The 17,206-nt window shown below is 37.3% G+C and overlaps 1 protein-coding gene across 8 annotated transcripts in view; it reads left to right on the top strand.

Moving 5' to 3' along the window:
- Positions 1-17,206, top strand: part of BTRC (beta-transducin repeat containing E3 ubiquitin protein ligase) — a 171,391-nt gene that overhangs the window by 108,779 nt on the left and 45,406 nt on the right. The window contains exon 1 of one of the 8 annotated variants that reach the window (XM_057308818.1): positions 8,388-9,238. The exons of the other annotated variants lie outside the window; for them this stretch is intronic. The gene's annotated coding sequence lies outside the window, so the exon portion shown is untranslated. Of the gene's footprint in view, positions 1-8,387; positions 9,239-17,206 lie in introns of those variants that run through there. 8 annotated transcript variants of the gene reach the window in all.

The following is a 17,206-nucleotide window of genomic DNA, read 5'->3' as shown; positions in this document are numbered from 1 at the left end:
GCTCACTTTGAGGTAATAATCAAGGACCATTGTTATAAACAAGAGTTTGTGTGTTTGTCAGCTTAAGGATTGCAAGAACACATAACCTTCTAGATGTGCATGATATTTAGGAATACAGACATGGGACACCAAATGGATCAGATTGACTGCACATTTGTTGTATAATCATCTTCAGGAACCCTAAGTAGCATATGCTACTGGAGAGGGAAGTGTGAACAGAAATCCTGGTCCGTATTAATTTGGTAAAATTTAAAATCATTTTCAACCATTTCAAGAGAATTAATTTCAAAAGAAAAAAAGAGAAGTCCAGACCCCAGTGAGAATCTTCATGAATTGTGCCCTTGAGTGAGAGAACTGCTTACACATTCTCCTTACTACCTGCACACATTGCTAAACATACAGGAGAAAGAAACAAGAAGCAGAAAGCTGTCAACAAAATACGTGTAAAACTTTGCCACGAGTGGGGATCAGACTGGCTGTTTGAAGCCTGAAGTCAGCTGCGTTGATTCTGCATGTTGGCCGCCAGCACCTTCCAGCAGGGCAGATCTGCAGAGAAAGGCAGACACGGGTTTCCATGCTGATTCTTGATGGGCCCTTGAATATAGACAGAGCTTCAAACAAAGCCTTTCCAAGGCAGTTTTATTTGCCAGAACCTGAAACTTTCTGTAGTTCTTTTGAACTACAGTGTTTTTGTAAACTTTTTTTCCTCAGTGAACTCTTTATGAACCTTTTTTTAAAGATAGCAGCAGTGGTTCAACTGTTGGGAACCACTGATATATTTGACTGAGGCACTTCAAGATGCTTGAACCTATTCACATTTCTATCTAGCCAGGGAGCTAATAAGATTAAGTTTGTCTTTGTGGATAGGTCCAGATTAGCAGGAGATGATGAGCCCAGTCAGTGTTTTCCTCCGTGAAAAAGGAAAGGTTGGGAGAGAGAGGGGTGAAGGAAGAAAGTTCTTCATCAAGAATTGACTGCAGTATTGCCTGCTGATGCATGTCGGATCACCCGCATCGAGAGATCACATGGCTTCTCCAAAAGTCAAACGATCAATTCGCCTCGTTTTGGCTCTGTACTTAATGCACAAACAGTGCGATCTGCGGGGCTGTAATTGCATTGTTAGGGCCAAGGAACAAGCCTGTGCCTTTTCAGCAGACAGCTGGCAGGGAGAGAGGCATGTTGTTAGGAAAGAGAGAGGCAAGGCAAATAAAATTACTGCTAACGCTCAGAGATCGGCAGGAGTCCTACTTGCCTAATCTTACCGGTGGGAGCAAGCGGCTGTTGTAATCCAATTATAGCAGCATAAGCAATTTGTTAGACACTCCGCATAATGTAACAATTTCCCAATAAACTCTGACTTGTAATAACGTCGGCAAGAGTCCGCATAAATCTGCCCGAATGGTGGGGGCTGGAGCGTTCGGCTGGGGGCTTGTAATTGGCGCCATCAGCACGTTTTGCGGAGTGCAGTATGGTGCAGTCTTTTAGTGCAGGAATTTTAAGGAGAAAAGCATGGCACACGTTTCTTAGAAAAAGAAAAGTGGCCATTAAAAGGGGAACAGCAAGAAGGGCATACTCTTGCCTTCACATTACCTAGGAATCTTAGTGTAGAAAGAAAACAGGAGGAAGCCATGTTTCCTTCAATACTTAAGGGGGGAGGGGGAAGAGTATGTGGACTAAATTTCTTTATTTAAAAAGCGTCAGTTTCTATTATTTATACCTTCCTTCTCCAGCCCCCCAAAATGCTGTTCAGGCAGCATTTAGCTAACATTTTACAAACTGCTCATAGCCAAACAAGACTAGAAATGGCCAAGTTCAAATCTGTTTTCTTCTAGAGTTTAGCATTTTCTTTACAACAGGAAAATATATTTTCTTTGTGCCCAGAATAAATCTTTTAAAGATATTAGCTCATGGACTATCAAACCTTTCTGTAGAGTTCTGCCTTCCACTTTAAGAAACCGTCTCTTACCGAAGGGTTGAAAACCTAGCTTGTCTGCTTAGCTGGCTTCACTACATTGCTTATTTTCTTTTCCACAATATATTGTGAATATCTATGATACTAGGACCAGTAATCTTTCTTGTTGAATGTTTACATTGTACAAGAATACAGTTTTTCTTATTTAAAACTATACCTGTATGATCATTACAGGAATAATTTTGATTCCTAAGTCATAAAATGCCTGTTTGGGAAAAATATTTGTTGTTGTGTGGAGCAGAATAGAACTTCCATTATTTGTTGATCGATTAGCATTTGTAGGCACAGAATAGAGTTTATTTATACAAGGTATAGGAGGTGAGGAGTGCTCATAGATTTGTGTTAATAGACAGATTTTCATGCTACTGAGTGTGTATTAAATGTTATCTACTTATGCCAGCCCAACTCTTCATTGTTGTTATTTGTGTCAAAACAAAGCTTCTGAAATAAGAACAGGATTATTCAAAATACCATGTTGCTGTGGGTATTATTACAATAAATATTTACTTTCAGTATAAACGTTTCCTTCTACTGAAGCAAATGCTGCCTTGTTTGACTGGAGCTACATCAATAAACTGCAGTGCCTCTAATAAAGCCACTCAGTGTCTGGGTTTAACTAATGGCTGATTTTCATGGCTTTGACAGTGAGCTGTGTGCGTTATTTTCTCCTGATATTGTAAAAATAATGAGAGCAAATTAGAACAATCAGTTTACACAGATAGCTCCTGATTGGAGGCGATGGGCAATATGGCAGCAGGTAATCCATCTTCGGGCTCCTGTCACATTAACTTCAGCAGTGTGAAAAGATCAGGTGGGGTAAGCAGGGATCCTGCCCAATCAGAACACTGAAATTAATGAGAAGAGCATTGTTCTGTGATCAACCTTTTAATTAGCAAGATTGGAAACGCAGGGAGTGTTGAAGGCAGCACCACAGCTGCACGATGCCAGGCACAATTCCTGAAAGGGGAAAGAAAGAAAAAAAAAATCTGTGCATTTTACGTCATACTTTTCTTGCTGTGTGCAGGCATTATGTTTCCATTCGCGAGCTGGTTTACAGACTTTACTGCCTACTCTCCAAAGTAGTGTCACAAATATGGTTGATGTATTAGTGATCTATAGGCTGTAATTCTGTCAGGTGTCATTTAGGGTTTTGATTACCAGTATACTTTCTTTGGCATTGCACATTGGGTTTTAATTTTTAATTTTTTTTTAATCAAGTAAGCAAAGAAATTGAATTTTAAGAACATCTGTCTTGTCGATCTCCCACCAACCCCTCCAGTTTATAGTTTTTCTTGTAAGTAGCGTGAGAGTTTCCTGGTTTGGAGCACTTTTGTCACTTTGCGTTATTTAAAAGAGGAGTAAAGTCCAGGTAGTAAGCTATGGCATATTTAAATTGTGTTCCTTTCCTGATTCTGTTTATTAGGAAAATCACTGTTTCTTCCCCTCCCCCGCCTTTGACTTCTCAGTGTTGAGGGCTGTGTTATTTCAATTTATATAATTGAGAATTGAACATCAATGAAGTATGGTGTTTATAGAAGGAAGGGGGGGAGAAATCTATGCAGTGACTGAGACTAAAGGCTGATTCATCCATTTAAAGTTCAGATATACTAAAATTGAAACCTTGTTAATTATCCCTGTAATATTGGAAAATGTGGTATAAAGCTATGGAAGATATCAATGAGCCAGATTTTCTCTGCCAAATCAGTGCCTGTTTTCTAGGCCTACTCTGACAGGCTTTAGCTTTGGGAAAGGTATGAGGTTTTCAGTATTTTAATCTTTACACCGTAAGTTTAGTTGCTTACTGTAAAAGCAAGAATATAATGTATGCTATGTAAATGAGTCCAGTTACCCTCCAAAGACATATAAAATAAGTTGGTGGTTTTTTATATTAACAATTAATTGATGTAGGCATTTATTTAAAGTACTAATACACAGGGGCGCCTGGGCTGCTCAGTTTGTTAAGTGTCTGCCTTCAGCTCAGGTCATGATCCCAGGGTCCTGGGATTGAGCCCCAAGTCGAGGTTCCTGCTCAGCAGGGGAGTCTGTTTATCCCTCTCCCCCTGCTTGTGCTCTCTCACTCACTCGTGGCTCTCTCAAATAAATAAAATCTTTTTTAAAAAAGTTAAAAAACAAAGTACTAACACATAAAAACCAGTTATCAGGTACCCATCTGAGTACAGAATTAACAGTAAAGAGCCTGTAGTATGAAATATTGAGGTTAGGTGTAAGGTGATCTTTTCTCGTCATAGTTAATAGAATTTTTTTCATATTTTTTCATTATATGTGTAACTAATGGAGATTCTAGCCTTGCAGCCCTAAGATGCTATATTTATAGAAGGTAAGTCCCTGATATTATACCCTTATGCAAAACCCATAGAATAAAGGCACTTCACTTTCCTGTAGTACCCATCTTCCACCCCTTTGGCCCCAAAATCTTTAGTATACGTTTTCGAATTCTTTCAGAAACCTGATTTTTTATTTTGTTTTGTTTTTTGATTGATAGCTTTTCCTGAAAATATTCATATTCAGTATTTTAGGATCAGTGACTTAATACGAAATAGTCTCTAGGACTCCCCCCCCACACACACACACTCTAAGAGAATGGTGCTACTGTGCGTTTTAATATTTTAAAGTCCACTTGTAGAATTTTGCATGATACTTTTCTACATTCCTTACTCTGGAAGAGAGATTTTTATACTCACAGCTTTTATGGATTTTTGTGGCTGTTCATTTTCCTCTCTCCTAGTTTGAGAGTTTCAGAAGCCTGGGCTCATAAACTCTCCATGGATACATTCTTAGTCATATGGTGTAAATAGATCGCTTACAAAGCTTGTGTAACTTGAGCTCTCCTTTTTAACCTTTCAGTACCCATGAGCTCAGGATCCATACATGTAAAATCTTATTCTTGTGTCATGACTCCAGCTTGTAAGGCAAATGAGCTATGAATTTAAATGGCTATTCTACTCTATACCAACTTTCTATAAAATAAAATTGGTGTTTTTCCTTTTTTTCATATCATTGTGGATTTCCATCTGACCTAGTGATCTTGCCAATATTTGTTCTTATTGTTAGAGTTCTTTTCTGGTAAGATTTGCTCTTCAAGATCAGTGTTAAATAAACGTCTCCTTTTTGAGGGCATCTTTTTTTTGTTTATGTTAGTAATTACAGAATGTCTAACTGGCTGAATGACCAAGAAACACGTTTTTTTTTTTTAATGTTTTTTTATTATGTTAGTCACCATACAGTACATCCCTGGTTCAAGAAACTCCTTTTTTTTTTTTTTTTAATTTATTTTATTTTATTTTTTTTTATTTTATTTTATTTTTTTTTTAATGATTTTTTATTATATTATGTTAGTCACCATACAGTACATCCCCGGTTTCCGATGTAAGGCTCGATGATTCATTAGTTGTGTATAACACCCAGTGCACCATGCAATACGTGCCCTCCTTACTACCCATCACCGGTCTATCCCATTCCCCCACCCCCCTCCCCTCTGAAGTCCTCAGTTTGTTTCTCATAGTCCATAGTCTCTCATGTTTCATTCCCCCTTCTGATTACCCCCCCTTTCTTTATCCCTTTCTTCCCCTATTGATCATCCTAGTTCTTATGTTCCATAGATGAGAGAAATCATATGATAGTTGTCTTTCTCTGCTTGACTTATTTCACTTAGCATTATCTCCTCCAGTGCCGTCCATGTTGTAGCAAATATTGAGAACTCGTTCTTTCTGATAGCTGAGTAATATTCCATTGTATATATGGACCACAACTTCTTAATCCAGTCATCTGTTGAAGGGCATCTCGGCTCCTTCCACGATTTAGCTATTGTGGACATTGCTGCTATGAACATTGGGGTGCATATGGCCCTTCTCTTCACTACGTCTGTATCTTTGGGGTAAATACCCAGTAGTGCAATGGCTGGATCATAGGATAGCTCAATTTTTAACTTTTTAAGGGACCTCCACACTGTTTTCCAGAGTGGCTGTACCAACTTGCATTCCCACCAACAATGTAGGAGGGATCCCCTTTCTCCACATCCTCTCCAACAATTGTTGTTTCTTGCCTTGTCTATTTTTGCCATTCTAACTGGCGTAAGGTGGTATCTCAGTGTGGTTTTGATTTGAATTTCCTTGATGGCTAATGATTTTGAACATTTTTTCATGTGTCTGTTAGCCATTTGTATGTCTTCATTGGAAAAGTGTCTGTTCATATCTTCTGCTCATTTTTTGATTTGTTTATTTGTTTCTCGTGTATTGAGTTTGAGAAGTTCTTTGTAGATCTTGGATACCAGTCCTTTATCTGTAGTGTCATTTGCAAATATATTCTCCCATTCCGTGGGCTGCCTCTTAGTTTTTCTGACTGTTTCCTTGGCTGTGCAGAAACTTTTAATCTTGATGAAGTCCCATAAATTCATTTTATCTTTTGTTTCTCTTGCCTTTGGGGATGTATCATGAAAAAGGTTGCTTTGGCCGATGTCGTAGAGGTTGTTGCCTATGTTCTCCTCTAGAATTTTGATAGATTCCTGTCTCACATTGAGGTCTTTCATCCATTTGGAGTTTATTTTTGTGTATGGTGTGAGATAGTGGTCAAGTTTCATTCTTTTGCATGTAGCTGTCCAATTTTCCCAGCACCATTTATTGAAGAGACTGTCTTTTTCCCACCGGATGTTTTTTCCTGCTTTATCAAATATTAGTTGCCCAAAGAGCCGAGGGTCCATTTCTGGGCTCTCTATTCTGTTCCATTGGTCTATGTGTCTGTTTTTGTGCCAGTACCATGCTGTCTTTGTGATCACAGCTTTGTAGTACAGCTCGAAATCCGGCATTGTGATGCCCCCAGCTTTGTTTTTCCTTTTCAACAGTTCCTTGGAGATTCGGGGCCTTTTCTGTTTCCATACAAATTTAAGGACTGTTTGTTCCAGTTCTTTGAAAAATGTCCTTGGTATTTTGATCGGGATAGCATTGAAAGTGTAGATTGCTCTGGGTAGCATGGACATTTTAACTATGTTAATTCTTCCGATCCATGAGCATGGAATATCTTTCCATCTTTTTATGTCTTCCTCAATGTCTTTCAAGAGTGATTTATAGTTTCTAGAATGTAGGTCCTTTACGTCTCTGGTTAAGTTAATTCCAAGGTAACGTATGGTTTTTGGTGCTATTGTAAATGGGATGGATTCCCTAATTTCTCTTTCTTCGGTCTCGCTATTCGTGTATAGAAATGCAACTGATTTCTGAGCATTTATTTTGTATCCTGCCACGTTACTGAATTGCTCTATAACTTCTAATAATTTGGGAGTGGCTTCTTTTGGGTTTTCCATATAGAGTATCATGTCATCTGCAAAGAGAGACATTTTGACTTCTTCTTTGCCAATTTGAATACCTTTGATCCCTTTTTGTCGTCTGATTGCTGTTGCAAGGACTTCTAGTACTATGTTGAATAATAGTGGCGAGAGTGGGCATCCTTGTCGAGTTCCTGATCTTAAGGGAAAGGCTTCCAGCTTTTCTCCATTGAGAATAATATTTGCAGTAGGCTTTTCATAGATGGCTTTTATGAGATTGAGAAATGTACCTTCTATTCCTACACTCTGAAGGGTTTTAATCAGGAAAGGATGCTGTATTTTGTCAAATGCTTTTTCGGCATCGATTGAGAGGATCATATGGTTCCTGAGTCTTTTCTTGTTGATATGATGTATCACGCTGATTGATTTGCGAATATTGAACCACGCTTGCATCCCAGGTATGAAGAAACTCCTTTTTATTTCCTAACAGAGCTAGAATTACCAAGTTACCTTAAATTCTACTAATCCCAAATCTCATGAGTAGAGTTCACTTTAGAGAAATTTTCATTAGTCTAGTCCTTTGGAGCTCACCTAATATACCTTTAGTTAAAGTTCTTATGTATGCAACCAATTGAGTCTCTGATGCTACTATAATCCTTTCTAAGTTCCCCATCCCCCCTGATTTTTAAGGATATATTCCTATATAAAGAATTGGAAGGGGCGCCTGGGCGGCTCAGTCAGTTAAGCATCAGCTTTCGGCTCAGGTCATGCATGATCCTGGGGTCCTGGGATCAAGCCCTGCGTTGCAGCTCCCTGCCTAGCGGGTAGTCTGCTTCTCCTCTGCCCACCCCCTCATGCATGCTCTCTCACTTTCTCTCTCTCAAATAAAGAAAATCTTAAAAAAAAAAAAAAAAGAATTGGAAAATGGCCATTTTTTACTCATGTATCTTCAGGATGGAAGATCTTATCTTTTTTTTCTCTTCCACTTTGTACTCCTCAAGAGTTTGAGGAGGAGAGAGAATATGTTAATATTTATTAAGCCCTATGCTTAGGCACTATAGTGCTAGCTGTGTTATTTATTTATTTATTTATTTATTATTTATTTTAAGAGTTTATTTATTTGAAAAAGAGCGAGAGAGCACAAGCCGGAGGAGTGGCAGAGGGAGAGGGAGAAGCAGGGTCCCTCTCAGTAGGGAGCCTGAGTCAGGGCTCCATTCCAGGACCCTGGGTTCATGACCTGAGCCGAAGGCAGATGCTTAACCAGTTGAGCCACCCAGGCACCCCAAGAATATGTTAATATTTTTTAAGCTCTATGTTTAGGCACTATAGTGCTAGCTGTGTTATCTGTTTCAAACCTTATGTGAACCTGGTAAGATGGATGCATAGCCCCTATTTTATAGATAAGGAACCTGAAACTTAGAGAAGTTAAGCCTTTTCCCAAGTTTTCACATCCCTAAGTTGTAGGGTCAAGTTTTGAACTCTGATCTCTCTGACTTCAGAGTCCTTCTATACTACACCAGGTTGCCTTTCAAATAGTATTTGGAGGCCCTATATATCTCGCCTACCATTATACTTCCTTCACACTACGAAGCACCTATAGCTTTTCTCCATTTGATTTCTGTAACACTTTGACATCTAGCAAATGTTATTTCTTCATCTCCCCTGTCTCCTCTATTGCTTGTAAGATATGTTGTTCTGACTGAACTGAGCCAAATAGTGTATTCAGAAAACTTAACTATCTCTATTCTAGGCTACCTAGTCAGTAATGCTACTATGTAACTTTAAATGCTTACTCAATAATGATCACTTACCTTATAAACATAGGTCTTTAAAGTATCTAAGATGACCGCATGGCTCCATGCTCCATTGTTCTACATATAAAATGAGTCCAATACAGCCAGCTCAAGGTGGTGACTCACACCTTCCTAATTGTTTTAGAAGTTGTTCTGGAATACAGATCTCATCCTACTGTCTGTGTCAGGATTTACATTGTAAGTATATATTGGCAGTTCTTTTATACCAAAAATTTATTTTTCCTAATTTTTCCTAATTATGCTTGGTTATTAATTTTGTCAATTAAAAAAATACCCCTTAAGGCTTCCAAGCTCAGGCTGTGATTACACTTCAGTAAATATTTTTATATTTGTTTGCATGCTTCTAGATAGATTGGTGATTGCAAAGACATGGTAAGGATATCAGAATTAATAGTTGGACCTTAAAATCCTTATTTCAGAGAAAAGTGAAGAAGCTTAGGAGAGGAATGAGTCGTTATAATGAAACAGGTTCACTGAAAGCAAATGAAAACAAAAAGCAAACATGACTATTAGCATGTACACACACATAGAATCTCCCTGCATGTTCTCTAATGGAAAGAACAGAAGTTTTTGGTAGTTATGATTGCATAAATTTCATGCTCAGACTTATATGTAAGAAGTACTTGCTCATTTGGAGCACTAAGACCATGACAAACAGGAATGTTGAAATTTCTAGAGGAGTGAACTAAATGTAATTATTTTATATGTCAGACATCATTTCTTTAGCTTTATATACATTTTCTTGGAATATCTAATAGCATAAGGAATTTAATTGTAAAGTTTTGTTTTGTTTTTTCAACCTGAGAGCAAGCCAAAAGGGAAATATACAGAGAAAATCGTGTTTAAAAAGAGATGGTTCCTACAGTGTTAACTATGGAGTGTGTAGCGTGACTCTGTAATGGAATATCATGGCAGGGGGTATAATACTGTAAATAAGATGAATATGCCACTTGTGGATTAATGGGCAACCTAAAGAGTGGCTTTATTTACATCTATGTGTGAGGTTCTTTTTCATTTTGTGTATTTTCTGTTATTCTTGTGATTGGAGTGCTTAGAAACCTGACAGTTTTATTAGGGGACTTAAAAAAAAAATCAGTTTCCTTGAATCTTGCTTTATGTGTTTTTTGGTAGGATTAATATAGTGTCATTTTAGGCTTTACAATTGATAGGTTGAAGAAGTTTTTTTGTTAACTTTTTCTCTGGGTGATGTTTAAGGAAGAGGTGGATTCTGAAATTAAGTCCAAGAAATATAGGTATCATTTATATTTTGTTATGAACACTAAGGAGCAGATACAGGCAGCACATACATCTACATTGCAGTAGATTCCATTTGCGGTGATAACAGTTTTGTGAATGTAGGATGTTTTTGAAAGATTTGGATACTGAATAATGTAAACGATTACATCTAGACTGGGACACTTACAGGAACCATTATCTCAACATTATAACCTGAAAACATGCAATAAGGGTAAATTCTAAGTGAGGGCCTTTTATAACTATTTTTTTGGTATGCACTTTAGGTTGCTGTGGATCGCCAATTAATACTATTATTTAGTGCTCTTAAAACTTCAGTAGTTTGAGACTTAGATTGTTATTTACTCCCTGCTTCCCCTCAGTTGAAAATGTGTAAAACAGGTTCTTTATAAAAAGCAAATGGTATGCAAAAGTAAATTGCCTTCATCGTAGAGTTTGAATGGAACTAATGTTCACTTGCAGAAAGTCGATTCTCAAATTCTATTTGCTGAGTCTAATTGACTTCTAAACAAAAAAAAAAAATTTGTAAAACATATTTTTTAAAGTATTAAGATTGTGTTACCAAATTTGAGAGCCTTTTGCACCATTATTTATTGAATGTTTAGAATGTGCCAATTGCTGTGTTAGGGGTATTACACTCTCACTTAAATCCTCACAACAGTCTCATGAAGCATACAACCCCATTTTGCATACAAAGAAATTAGAACTCAGAGAGATCAACTAACTTGTCCAAGTTATGTTGCAGAACTAGAATTTGAACCCAGACCAGCCCCATAGCCATGTACTTTCAACCACTGTGGTTTGTGAATTTTAGTACATAGAAATTAGGGTGGATGTGTGTGCGGGGGTGGGGGGGGTGTTAATCTAAAAATGTTCTCTGTGATGCCTATTAAATGTTAGCAATTTACTAACAAGTAGCCAGGATTTGGAAAACACAGAAGTATGCAAATTGGTTGTATAAAATTATGATATAGTAATACATTTTAGGTTTGTAATCTTCTCTTGCGCTTATAGTGTTTTTCCTTTTCAGCATTCCACATGAGATGATAAAATTAAAAATACCTCAATTAGCACCCACAAAAAAGTAAAACTGTTAATTGAACCTTGTAGTCTCCTCTTGCTGTCTGTTAGGTTTTTCTTTGCAGGCTTTGATTGTGTGTAATAAAACTGTTGCTTAATTAATGCCCGGGTTCTGAAGCCTTTGAATGCCACAGAAGAGAGTGAAGTGGAGAAACCAAGAGGCAGCATCAAATAGCTTTTCTGTCATGTTAATTTAGATCTGTCGTACAGGGCTCCCAACAGATACTAGGTGAATTGAAAGAGAAGCAATGGTGAATCCTGTCTCAGCAAGAACACAAGCCATGACTGAGTCTCTGAGTAGGCTAATGAAGAACTGTTTTCAGACAATATTTCACCCCTAGTTTGAGCTGCCGTTGGAATGAACGTGGCTGTGTTCATGTGACCAGCAGATGTGATGCAAAACCAAACTAAATGGTGACGTGGCATCATGGCTTTGTGTTACATACAGGAAAGGTCCAGACTGATGTCCATTGTGTACTGTCATTGGCAGAAAGGTGCTTGTGTGTAACCAGAGCATGAGAGAGAACATCCTACTGACTTGTATTCATTTCTATTTAGAATGCTGAAAAGCAAAATGGTGAAAATCCTCCTTGGAAATTGGTAAAGTCTCCTTTAATTATGGACACATTTTTTTGAGGAATCCATAGCTTGAAAAGGAAAAAAAAAAAAAGGTTGATAGGAAATATTTGTTTCATATTATCACTAAAAAAAATTGTTTCTTAATTTTAGAATGTAGAGTAATGAATAATACGTAACAGTCTTCACTAAAATGAATTTACTTTTAAGGTGACTCTACATTCTCTTCTTTTTCATTCTTTCATCCTCCCTCCTTTATTCAAGGAACTTATTTATTAGCTGGCTTTATATTTGTATTTTAACAAGAAAGTTGAAAAGCAGTGATTCTCTCAGGGCGGGGAAGATTTGAAATCCAATAATGACAAATGACGTCCCTTTCATTTCTGGCTGCATTCCCAGATGGTCGTGTGTATCATAATCATTGAACTTTTAGAGCCTGCTCACATTCTGTCTGGATTGCGTAGGATTACAACATCATATCTAAATTATACTTTCTGGCGATATTTAAAAGTGAAATAGACATTGCTAAGTGGAAGCACTGATAATCATAATTTCCAGTGGTTAAGGTGTCAGTGAAGGAGGGAGTTCACAAGCATGGGAAAAGAGTACAGGCTTCAGTTTGAATAGGTCTCTATTGTCCAGGGGGTTATTTAATGCTAATAAATACTTGTTGTAGAATAGATGGAACTAGGTTAAGTGTTTACAGCCAAACCTTTCTCTTCTTCATTGAAGAGCAAGTTTCTCCTAACACTGACCTACTTTGCTCTTACACGGTACTATAGATACAACGGTTATGCAGCCATGAAGAGAAAAATAAATGAAGACCAGAAGAATTTTTTAGTAGGAAGTGCTTGGTAGTATGTTTCTTTGTTGGTAAGACATAATGTTGCCACAAATCATGAATAAATATTCTGAATTTCCTAATATTATAGCAGTTATAACCATTTTTAAGCCTCCTTTCTAAGTAGATATTTCTCTCCTGGCTTTCTGTATTGTGAACTTTACAAAACTGGCTTAGGCAGCCTATTAATTATTCATATCATAGCAACAATTAAAGCAAATTAAAAATAAAAATCGCCATATTGCATTTAACCGTGGGCAGCGCCAAACTGTGTCAGCTCTGGAAGGGCCTGTGGTATTTCCTAAGTTAAAAGTGCTAGAGGGAGCTCTAACCTTGTTCAGAGTTGTGGCATATGGGAACAATTGTCTGTATGTGGCCATAGGGTCGCAAGTGAAGATAGAGGCTAAGGCTGTTAGGTGGCAAAAATTTAAATCTTTATTAGAACTCCCTGTTTCCTTTATATTAGAAAATAAGGGTTAGGAATGTCTATATGCAATCAAACAGGACTTTATTCACCGTTATCCCTCTTTCTATGAATATAATAATCTCCTTCTAATACAATATCCAGGAGAACCTGAATTTGGCTAAGTGGATTTTCACAAAGTGAACACACCTGAGTAATCACTGAGTTTGTTTGTTTGTTTGTTTATTTTTTAAGAAAAAGAAAGAAGGAAAGAAAAAGAACATTACCAGAAGCCCATTCCTGTCCTCTTTGTCACTCCCCTCTCAAGTGTAACATTATCCTCACTTCTAACATCGTTCCATTAATTTTGCCTGTTTTAAAACCTCGTATAAATAGAATCATACAACACATATTCTTTACTGTCTGACTTATTTCACTCAACATAATGTTTTTGAGAGTCACATTGCATATAGTTGTAATTTTTTAATTTTCATTTATGTGTCATGTTTCCTTACATAAATATACCAAATTTATCCATTTTGCTGTAGATGAACATTTGGGTTGCCTTCAGATTTTGTTATCTACAAAAAGGTTGTTGGTAAATATGAATAAATACATGTATCCTGTTGGGTATGTATCTAGAAGGGGAATTGGAATTTCCAAACTGGAAATTGGTATAAATACCAATTTATTCTCCTGACAGTAGTGAATGAAGGTTATGTTGTTCCTTTTCCCCAATAACCAACACTTGATTCTTGGCTTTTTCATTGTAGCATTCTTACGGTGTATAGCAGAATCACGTTGCAGGTTTCATTTTTTTGTTTTTTTAAATTGTGGTTGAAAAACATAAAATTTACCGTCTTAACCATTTTTTTAAAAGATTTTATTTATTTGAGAGAGAGAGCAAGAGAGAGCACAAGCAGGATGGAGAGGGAGAAGCAGGCTCCCTGCTGAGCAGGGGTGGAGAGGGAGAAGCAGGCTCCCTGCTGAGCAGGGATCCTAACGCAGGGCTCAACTCTGGGATTGTGACCTGAGCCGACTGAGCCACCAGGCGCCCCAACCATCTTAGCCATTTTTAAGTGTTCAGTTCAGTACTGTTAATTATATGCACACTGTCATGTTGTGTTTTTTTCATTTAAATTTCCCTTAAAAGTTAAAATTGAGCCTCTTTTTATATGTTGATTGACCATTTAGATGTGAAGTGCCTGTTCAGGTTTTCTGCTCATTTGTCTACTGAGTTTTAGATATTTTTCTTAATGATTTATAAGAGTTCTTTATAAATTCTGGGTACAAAAATCTTTGTTTGATGTATGTGTTGCAAATATTTTCTCCTGTTCTGTGCCTTGTCTTTGCACTTTTGTTAATGATATCAGAGGTTCTTAATTTTAATACAGTCAACTTTATCAGTGTTTGCCATGTTTAGTTAGCATTTTTACATTCTACTTAAATCTGTGCCTACCCCGCTCTCATGAAGATATTCTGTTTTCTTCTAAAATTTTTATTGTTTTACCTTTTACATTTGGATGTACAATCCATTTGATTTTTGTGTTTTGGTATTAGGTAGAAGTAAGAGTTCCTTTTTGTTGTTATGTGATAATTACTTGACCCAGCACTATTTATTAAAATGTGTATTTCCCTCTATACTGCACTGTTTCCTTTGTCATAAATTACAAGACCATATATGTATAGGTCCTTTTTTTTAAAGAAAGATTTTATTTATTTGTCAGAGAGAGAGAGGGGCAAGCAGAGGGAGAAGCAGGCTCCCCGCTGAGCAAGGAGCCCTGTACGGGACTTGATCCGAGGACCCTGGGATCATGACCTGAGCCAAAAGCAGGTGCTTAACCACTGAGCCACCCAGGCGACCCTATGTAAAGGTCTTTGTCAAATCTTGAACTCTGAGAGTAAGCCCTTCAGCTTTGTTGTTATTCTTCAATATTACCTTGATGTTTATTGGCCATTTGCACTTCCATATACATTTTAGAATCAGCTTGTCAATATTTACCCTCTGTTTGCATCACCTAGTATAGCCCTTACACACAGAAGGTCTTTAATATATTTATTTAAATGAGATAACTCAGTACAACCAAAAATTCCCAAAGTTGTAGTTTCCTCTGATTTCACCCAGAGCTTTTGAGCCTGGCTCTACTGGGCTGCGCTTACAATTGAATCACATCTTAAATTTTCATTTTTTCCTCACAGTTCTGTCCCCGATCATATCAACTAATGGTGGCCAGACAATTTAGCATATTTTAAAATATTCCAATTCATAATTTCCCTTCCTAGGGAATGTGATAGGAGTTGCAGTTAAAACTTTAGCTTCAAAGTTTGGTGGGCAGATCCTGATGCAGCCTGAATTGCCTAGACTGCTTTTATGTACTAGCAAACAATAACAGCTACCTTTATTGAGTGTTTATGTGCCACACCCTATGCTTAGCAGTTACATAATCTCGTTACTCCTTTTAACAACCCTGGGAAATAGGTGATAGTATTTGTTCCCCTTTGCAGGTGAAAAAACTTGAGGCTTTAACCTCAGCTGGGTAACCAGCTCGTTCAAGCCTTTGTACATAGTTTGTACATTGCCGACGCAAGGCTTGGACAAGGCTTTTCTAACACTACCTTTAAAACAGTAAGTTGTTTTACTTAGTCCTTAAGTAGTACCCAGGCTCCTTGTTGTTATCCCTAAGAATGTATCTACCAAAATGTCTTGATTCTGTCTTTTTCCCAGCCTCACCCCATATTGTCACTGCTACTCTCTCGGTCCATGTCCATTCTGATACCAGCCCACTCTTGCAGCCTTCCTTGATTTATAATGTTGGCCTGTTAGATTGTTCACCATCGAAAAATACTATCACCATGGAAGATGTGCTACAAATTCTGTTTGTAATTTCCAGTGAAACTTAATCTTTCAAATGGAAAGTAAGGCTCAGTTCTTTTCCATATTCATTTTTTATTACAGCAGCTAATATGCCACCTTGACCTTGAGGACGCTTGATGGCCTTTGGAATCTGAAAGAAAAAGGTCTCTAAGATACAGCAAGCTGTGGGCTATAATGCTGAACATTAAGCTGATAGAGAACAGCCATCTGAGCACGAGCACTATACCCTTGATAAAGCATTAAGAAGATCCCAGTAGGTTTTTCATATCTATTTGCAGACTCTTCATGTAGCCCTACTATTTTGATTTGGCCCTAAATAAGACAAGTTGGTGTATTAAACTGATGCAATTTTTTGCTAATGCATGAAGGGGTTTTTAATAGAGAGATACATTCATTTATTGACATTTTTCTAGAGAACCATTCCTTAAATACTGGGAACCATGGAGAGAGGTGGATGGAGGAAATGAGAGTAAATATGAAAGAAATAAGTTATATTAAGACACAGAAAACTTCCAAGATGACATTATTAGGTCTTCAGTCTTTAGTGTCAGCCCTAAGAAAGGTTATCACTTTTAAAGTGTTAATTTCTTAATTATGGAATATTTTAGCATTTAGAAAAGTGAGAGAATAATAATGTTACCTGTGTACCTGTCACTCAGAATGATAGCATTTCTTTACATTAAAAATTCAACCATTTTAGAAAAGGTTGACTTATTCTTCGGATTCTGGAATATAATGCTTGTCCAAATAATATTAGGAAAATATTTCTCTTTTCACTTGAGGGGCACACTTAAATTCTAGTATGTTAGTTTTTTTTGTTTTTGTTTTTGTTTTTTTAAGATTTTATTTATTTATTTGACAGAGACAGCCAGCGAGAGAGGGAACACAAGCAGGGGGAGTGGGAGAGGAAGAAGCAGGCTCCTAGCGGAGGAGCCTGATGTGGGGCTCAATCCCAGAACGCCGGGATCGTGCCCTGAGGCGAAGGCAGACGCTTAACGACTGCACCACCCAGGCGCCCCTCTAGTATGTTAGTTTTTAAGTAAGAAAATATGAAGAATGAACCTCTATTTTTAAATTTATTTACTCAGCTCTATTTTAATTTCCCATGGAACTGAA

This window comes from Ursus arctos, unplaced genomic scaffold (genome assembly GCF_023065955.2).
Source record: "Ursus arctos isolate Adak ecotype North America unplaced genomic scaffold, UrsArc2.0 scaffold_7, whole genome shotgun sequence".
Classification (NCBI taxonomy): domain Eukaryota; kingdom Metazoa; phylum Chordata; class Mammalia; order Carnivora; family Ursidae; genus Ursus; species Ursus arctos.
Note: the sequence above shows the minus strand (reverse complement) of the source record. Positions and strands in the feature narration are given on the sequence as shown.